General features: G+C 48.8%; 1 long non-coding RNA gene across 3 annotated transcripts in view; it reads left to right on the top strand.

Annotated features, from left to right (window-relative positions):
- Positions 1-2349: 2349 nt before the first annotated feature.
- The window catches only part of LOC125094360 (uncharacterized), a 71791-nt gene continuing 65983 nt past the window's right edge, over positions 2350-8157 (top strand). For all 3 annotated transcript variants that reach the window (XR_007125483.1, XR_007125486.1, XR_007125484.1), the window contains exon 1: positions 2350-3987. This is a non-coding gene — a long non-coding RNA (uncharacterized LOC125094360). The remainder of the gene's footprint in view (positions 3988-8157) is intronic.

The following is an 8157-nucleotide window of genomic DNA, read 5'->3' as shown; positions in this document are numbered from 1 at the left end:
ACTTGAGTGGAGCCCCTACCACCTTTGTGGCCTGGCCTCAGGAGTCGGCCATGTTGCTTCTGCTGTATCTAGACATCAAATTCTATTCGCAAAGGCCCTTTTGAGTTTCATGGACAGATAGAGACACCATCCTGTATGGCAACATCTAGGAAAAACATGTCAGAACAGAAATATTACAGTGGCCAATTTTGGAAAATATTAATTTACCATACAGCTTTACATACATACCATACAACATACCATAACACAGTTGTTTTCTTGAACAAGAAATTCGTTCTCTAGTATACTACTGCTAGCTGAATAAAAAATTATTTTCTACTCCCCTGCACTTGCTTTTCACTGTATACTGAAACATAGCACGTGCTTCAGTGTATGCAGACAACCCTGTCACGAGCTTCTAGAAGACCTTGTCTCCCAGGTTAGTCCCCTTCCCGTTATCTTCATTTTATATGATCTTATCTTTTTTCTTTCCTTACTGTTAGAAAAATCACTTTTAAAATAATCTTTTCCTTCAAAAGAAACATCTAGAAATGCACTTTCTGAAACCCTGTAGTAATTCGTGCTAATCATCTGGAAAATATAAAGCACTCTTGTCAGACTTGTTTCACAAGAAGGCTGATGATGGGTCAACAGCCATACAAAACCGTAACCACTCCCCATCACCCGTGTGCCTTGTTCTTGTTTCAAATGCTGCTCCCTTGAAAATAGATTTCTATGCAACACAACTATAGTACAATACATGGCATTTGGACCAGTTGACCCAAATCAACATCAAATAAGAGCCCCAGATTATTTCGGCAAAAAGCAAACCTACTAAATTATGTCTTTTCTTGCCGTACCTACAATAGTATTAAGTATCCTGTGATGGCAAGCAGTGGCTGCATACGAGCCAGGGCGCACGGCCCCTGTATGATTATGTATTGTGAGTGTCCCTGACATCACCAAAGGAAGCCCTAAATTTTGAGCTCTACAGATGTAGGGGCTGCTCAGACATCTGTGGGACCTCGCTGGCTTTTATCTTAGCTCTTGATGACAAAGTAAACTATTTGGCGCTGGGGGAGCCTCAGCCTGATCAGTGGCCTGTGTGACCCTCTGCCACGAAGTATATCCAAGTGTGCTTTGCAGTCCAGGCCAACCTGTACAGTGGTGTATGTCATGCACTGAGCAATTTCAGGGACACCATTCTTGTTAAGATCATCCTAGGTTTTTATCTGGCAGACAGCAATAACATTCTTGAGGAAGGGATGCCTTTTCCTAATTCACGTAGAGGTGCGTGTTGCCTGGGAAGGGAAAGGATACTGTGACTAGAATCAAGTTTCCCCACATTTTTTATATCCCCACATGTTTAATGCTTATGTCACCTTTGGGTTCTTAATCTCTTCTGTAGTGTCATCCACAGTTGATTTATTGGCTTGTTTCCCTTTTGACTTAATGGTTCTCTCTCATTATTTTCTGAATATGGCTTTGCTTTGCTTCCCGGAACGAAAACCAGAAAGAGTTCCCATGTCTGCCACTCCGAGGGAAGTCTGGCTTGCAGAGTGCACGGAGATTATCTCCCCAGAATGTGGCCACTGGTGGCTGTATTCAGTAGGTTCACCTGGTCTCAGAACCTCACGGAGGGCAGAAGAGCACCTTTCTAAGGCCTGGGGAGTATTGAGTGAGTGGGACATACCAGGTCTTAACAACTTCCTCAGGGATTTGCACTGAATGGAAAGACCCCTCTTAGATTCCCTAACCAGAGGCCCTCCTGGGAGGGGAACCCCTTCCCCTTTGTTCACGTCCTCTCTTCCCTCTCCCTAGGAGCCCAGTGCTTGAATGCACCACCTCTCCTATCAGAAATTCAGGAATTAAAATATTTCATCTATCAATGAACCCAGAGAGGATGATTCTTATTTGCAGAACTGCTAATGGTAGACTTCCAGGCAATTCCAGGGAACATGAATGGTGGTGACGGTGGCTTCCGACTCACCCGCAGGTGGCTGAAGTAGATGTTTGCTCCGTGAAGGGATCATGTTGCGCCTGAGACAAATGTTCATTTAACATAAGTGAATATAAATTGGGACAATTTTAATATTTCCTTAGGAGTTCCCTCAGAGAAATGTATCTGAGGAAGCCCATTTTTGGACTCCCGGCGGCCCTGCGGTTCAGAAGCGGCCCTTTCACAGGCCAGAGCGTTATCATCACAGCCGGGGCCCGCGGTCTGCCTCCTCCTTCCTCTGGATCCACGCCGGCAAGGCGCGGGGCGCGAAGGCTGGGACCAGAAGGCACTGGGGCCAGAAACACGCAAGGGGCTCTGGTGGGTCCTGGTGACAGGCTGTCTCCTGCTGGCTACCCGAGGCTCGGCTCGGGACAGGGGGTCAAGTGTGCAGCCCATTCCCTGACCAGTGCACGGAGGCGTGTGACCAAGCCTTTCCCCAGTCCTGAGGCTGGTCGTTCAGAAGCAGTAGCGGCTGTTCTGGTCCGAGATACTGAGGGGCAAAGCCTGGCTGTGCCCAACCCTGGGCAAGTTCCTCAAACCTGTCGGAACCTGTTCCCGCATCTCTAAAACGGGGAGGACAAAGCGCGCCCTGCCGGGGAGCCGGAGGATAGCCGACGCCTTCTGGGGAGCTTGGGCACTCGTGCAGTGAGCGAAACCGAGCTGCATCTCCTCAGATGAGGTCGACCCCGGACTTCCTGCTGGAATGTTCTCCCGTGCCTCAGGTCTGCAGTGCGTGGAGTGGTGACAAAGACTGAGAAGGCGGGAAATCACCGGACCCGAGGCCCCCACGGCCGCCTGTTAACCCGGTCGCCGCTTCCGGCGCGGGGAAGCGCGAGTTCAGGGCCTCGGGGTCCCGGGAGCCGGGCTGATACCAGAAGCCAAGGCAGCCCCGCTGAAAACTGCTGCTCTGGCGGGGAGGCGCGCGCCGACTGCAGCCCCTTCCCTCCGACCCTTCTGTCCTGTCCCGGCGGGAGCCTCCAGCACCTCGTACCGGGAACACAGAGCTTCGCAGCCCCCTACTCCGGAACGCAGTCCCAGGAAGCGTCGGACCGGTGAGAGGACAGGCAGTTTGGGCTGCTCTCGCGAGAAGATCTTCGAGGGCGCGGCGCCAGCTGCGTTTCACCACGTCGGGCGGAGCCGCGGGGCGGAAGGAGGAAAACCCTTGCGGGCCAGAGGCCACGTGACCGAGCCTCGCGGCGAGGATTGGTCTGTAGCTTCCGGGCCACGCCTCGAGGGCCGGGCCTTCGCTCTCTTGAGTGCGGCCGCTGGCGGGGAAGCGTCCTCACGCGAGCTTGGGTGGGGTCCCCCTGGGCGTGTCGCTGTTAGGTCACAGCCGGCCTCTGAGGTGCTCGTTCTCCGGCCTCCGGCAGCGGGTCACCTTAACTGTGCTGAACTTCGCGCGCTGCCGGCCTCTGTTCTTTGGTCCCCAGCAGCATGCAGGGTCGCTCTCCGGAGTGGGGCTTTCCCGGGAAAGCTCCAGGGCCCCGGAGGTGCTCTAGGGAGGCAAGCCTGCCACGCAGGGTCACGTCCTCGCTGTCCCCACTGTCGCGGTGCTTGAGGCGGGTTCTCGCCGCCCCGAGGGCACCCTCTCAGGAAAGCCCTTGCAGAGGCCGTCTTCTCCCCGCAGTATCTGAACTCAGCCCGAGTCGCCTCTCACTGTCGTTCCACCCTGGGGACCCATCCTGGGAACACAGATCGGCACCCAAGACCCCTCCCCGCTCCCGGCCCCGCCTCCGGGTTCCCTCAGGTGCTTCTGCTGTGAAACCTCTACAGCGACGCACGGTTGCAGATGTGATTACGCCCCTTCCTGGCAGAAGGTGGCGGGCGGCTGCTGGCCTCCTTCCCGCGTCCGCCAGGTCGCAGATGTGACTTCTGAGTGAATTCACAGCGGAGCCTGCTCCGGATCCCCCAAACCCTGCCTGAATGGCTCCCGCGTGTCCGTCGTCCACATCTTCCTCCGGCTCTTTGTAGCATGATGTGAACGCGGCTCACGGACACCGGAGAAAAAGGTACCCTTGCCCAGTGGCGCTCACGGCTTAGAGGGTGAGAGATCAGGTCTTTTAACAAGTGCAGCGAATATGCCCGGTTTCCACTGCCAAGCGGCCGCGGTTAAGCGTTTATTTGTCAAATAAAATGACCTTATGAGTTCAGTGTTTTCTCCGTTTCACCCAGGAGGACTCCGAGACTCAAGACGTGATTTTCCCAGGATCACACCGCTGATAGAATTGGCCGTTAGGATTCAAATCCAGGTCACTCGGACCCCAGGGTTTAGGCCCTTCTCAGTCCAGCCTTTCTACTCACCCCCAATTAGCACAGTAGGGTGGGAGGGGGCCAAAGCTATTTGCTTTGCCTACAGGAGTCCAGGATCACTTTTATGGTTCCTTTTGAACTGGTCTTTTAGGCAAAGTGGACTTGATAGATGTGGAGGAGAAGGAAAGTGTTTCAGGCAAAGGGAGCAGCAGGTGCAGAGGTACTTAGTATAAAAGAACAAGGCTTATTCCAGTGGACTTAGAAACCCACATGTGTTGTCCTTCCTGCGTTTTACATGCCTCACCACTGCTTGGGATCACCTGGGGTTGTCCTGTAGGCACCTTAAGCTCTGAAGTTTCCAGGCTAAATACTTCCCCTTCTCTGCCACATCTGGCCTATCCTTCTGAGTGGGTCTCTCTGGTTAATGACCTCCTCCCACCCCAGTATTCTTGTAGGAACCCAGCTTTCCAAGACTAGATGGTCTCTGAAGCTCCTTCTCGCATCCATTGGTTTGCCAAACTCTAGCGATTTCCATTCCCAATACGTTGTGGCATCTGGCCTATTGCCATACCTAGCGAACTGGTTTTCCTACTTATCCACACTGCATGGTGCCCTTAGGGCCTGGGTGGGTCTATCAGTGACTGATCGGATGCACTTATTTCAATTTGCTCATCCTGTTTCTCTTGTTGGGCATTTGTACCATCTTCATCCCGGAATGCTAATTTAAAAAAAATTAAGGATTTTATTTATTTATTTATTTATTTATTTGAGAAAAAGAGATTGTGTGTGAGCAGGGAAGGGCGAGGGGGAGGGAGGAAGAATTTGAAGCAGACTCTGCACTGAGTTTGGAGCCCCACCTGACCATGAGATCATGGCCTGAGCTGAAATAGGAGTCAGGGCTCTACCAACTGAGCCACCTTGCCACCCCTTGAATGCTAATACTGTTTCCTTTTACTCTACACTGTGAGCCTGGGCTTTAGGTTTGGAAGACCAAACCTACAAGAACACCTGGGCTTCCATCTTATTCAGAAGGTGGCTTAAGACCTTTGCCTCTGGTCTCTTGCCTTTTTGATCCATCTTCCACACACCAAAATGACAAATTCTCCCCCAGTACTTTTTTTTAAACGCTAAACATACATTTTAACTTTATTGAGATATAATGTATACATAAAATGCATTCTTTTAAATGTAGAATTTGATGAATTAAGAAAAAAAACACTATCCACATTGTGGTAACCACTACCCACATGACATATAGAATATTTCCATCCCTAGCCCCAAATTCCCTAGTATTTTTTCCCAGCTAGTTCCCCCACCTCCTGGACCTACATAATCCATGTGATTTTTACCACTACAGGTGAATTTCACATAAATATCATACATTATGTACAGTTGACCCTTGAACAACATGGGTTTGAACTGCAGAGGTCCACTTATATGTGGATTTTTTGTAGTACAGTACTGTAAGTGTATTTCCTCAACCTTTTCTCTAGTTTACTTTATTGTAAGAATATGGTATATAATACATATAACAATAAAAATATGTGTTAATTGACTATGTTATCAGTAAGGATTCTGACCAACAGGAGGCTATTAGTAAAGTTTTGGGGAAGTCAAAAGTTATACATGGATTTTCTGCCATGTAGGGTTGACACCCCAACCTCTCTTGTTTAAGGGTCAGCGTAAGGGTACTCTTCTGTGCCTGACTTCTTTCACTCAGCATGTTTGTGAGTTTCTTCTGTATATTAGAAATAATGTTTGCTGTGTAATATCACACTGTGTAAATGCAGTAAAATTTGTTTATCCATTCACCTATTGATGGACATTTGAATTGTTTGCATTTCTTGGCTATTATAAGTAAGTCTACTGGGAACACATGAAGAGGAATCTTTTTGTAAGCATATTTTCATTTTGTTTGGATAAATACCCAGAAGTGGGACATCTGGGTCATATACTAAGTGTAAATGTAACTTCATAAGAAATAGTCAAACTTTTCCAAGTGGTTGTACCATTTTACATTTTTACTAGCAGTAAAAATGTCACCACCACTTGGTATTGTCAGGTTTTTAATTTTTACTGTTCTAATGGGTATGTGGTGGTACCCCACTGTGATTTTAATTTGCTGTGATTTGTGATTGCGAATATTATATTGTTGAGTATCTGGATTTTGTTGTCTTCCATTGAATAGTGCAGGTGATTATTCTGGCAAGTGGTTAATCTGCTTGTAGTTTGGCTACATTTTTTCAATCCCTGTTTATAATCTTTGTTGTGGCAGATCTATATAGTAGCCTTTACTCTTTAACCAGATTAGCCTTTATTCTAGAGCATGGGCTTTCATGAGGGTAGTGGGTCGACATCAGGAATCTCAAAATGACCAGGTTGTACCATAGATTGTCCCCACAGATGGATGTTTTGGTGCTGTGTAAGCAAGGTCCTAACTCGCATCTGGGCTGGAAGCCAGAGTCCTGATAATGTCTAGCCTGATGGGTTGAACACACATGGGGTAGGATTTACTTTGTTTTAAGTAAAAGAATGAAAGGATATTTTTGTACTTCTAAATTTGTGGAGTAAGAGTTCTCATCATATAAAGATTTAATTTCCCTTTTTGGTTTTATTTGTCAGTATCCAACAAGGAAACAGAAATCAAAGCAGCTATTTTAGTATAATTTAATATAAAGATCTGTCAAATAGGTGTTGTTTATTAAAGTAGGTAATTGAAAGTTAAAACCTCAATTGCTTCTTGGCCTTTTGGCAAAGATCAATTGGAAGGTACAAATTCCAGATTATGGAGGAAACAACTCTAGGAAGCTGCTTCTTCCCTCAAGTTGGAGGTACAATGTGAAGAAACTGGAGTTAAAACTTTTAGGAGATTGGCAGAGGGCCCCATGGAGGTGAACCTCAGGGTTCTAAGGATGGGGTCCTGAGGCCGGGGTGAGGCTGGTTCTGCCGGTCAAAAGCTCCCAAACTGGGTCCAAAGGGAAGCAACAGCAGCCTTTGTCAGGATGAGGAGGGGCTGCTGGGGTGCGGCGGGCAGGAAGAGGAGGCAGACAGGAAACAGCCCTTCTGGGCCTCCTCCTCCAGCCTTGCTGTCTCCCTCTAGTGCACCGGGAGCAGCTGACAAAGCAAGAATGTGGTTTGCAGACCTCCAACCCTAGCGACACAAAGCCCAGGAGAAGGAGGTGCATTGGGAGCTAAGGGACAAGAGCTCAGTAAGGAGCAGCACACCGACGTTCGAAACTTCTCCACGTGTTAAGTCTATGTCACCCCTCCCTCCATGGGATGCTTGCTCTGTCTCAAGCTGACCTCTTGTCTTTCTGCCTCAGGTCTTGGCTCATGCTGATACCTACTAACTGGAATATCTGTCTTGAGTATCCAGCTCAAACTCCAGTGGCATCGTCCCCAGGTGCATTTGGTTGCGTTGTCCCCTGGGCCCCGTGTGGTCGTCTGAGCAGGCATCTTGATTCAGAATCCAGACCTTATGCCTGTTTGTGCTCTTCGTGGTGCCTGACACGCTGCCTGCTGCATGGCAGCTGGTCACTGGGGACATGGACGACTGACCGCGTGAGCCAGGTTGTGAGAATCAGTCTCCTGACCGAGCCCCCCAGCACAGGGCTGTGTCCCCACAGGAGAAGTGCCTAGGCTCTGCTCTATTCTTACCTACTTGTTTACAAGGAGTTGCATTGATTAGCCTTTATGAAGCCTCCATTTCACTTTTCCTCACACTCTGACAATGTCTGAGGTTTATCCTGCTTTAGTTTTAAGTGGCTTGAAGTCCTTTGGGATCCCTTCCACTTTCTTTCTTTTTTTTTTTTTTTAAGATTTTATTTATTTGACAGACAGAGATCACGAGTAGGCAGAGAGGCAGGCAGAGAGAGAGAGCAGGGAACCAGCCTCCCCGCTGAGCAGAGAGCCTGATGCGGGGCTCGATC

The sequence above is a fragment of the Lutra lutra genome, chromosome 1 (assembly GCF_902655055.1).
Source record: "Lutra lutra chromosome 1, mLutLut1.2, whole genome shotgun sequence".
Lineage (NCBI taxonomy): Eukaryota > Metazoa > Chordata > Mammalia > Carnivora > Mustelidae > Lutra > Lutra lutra.
Note: the sequence above shows the minus strand (reverse complement) of the source record. Positions and strands in the feature narration are given on the sequence as shown.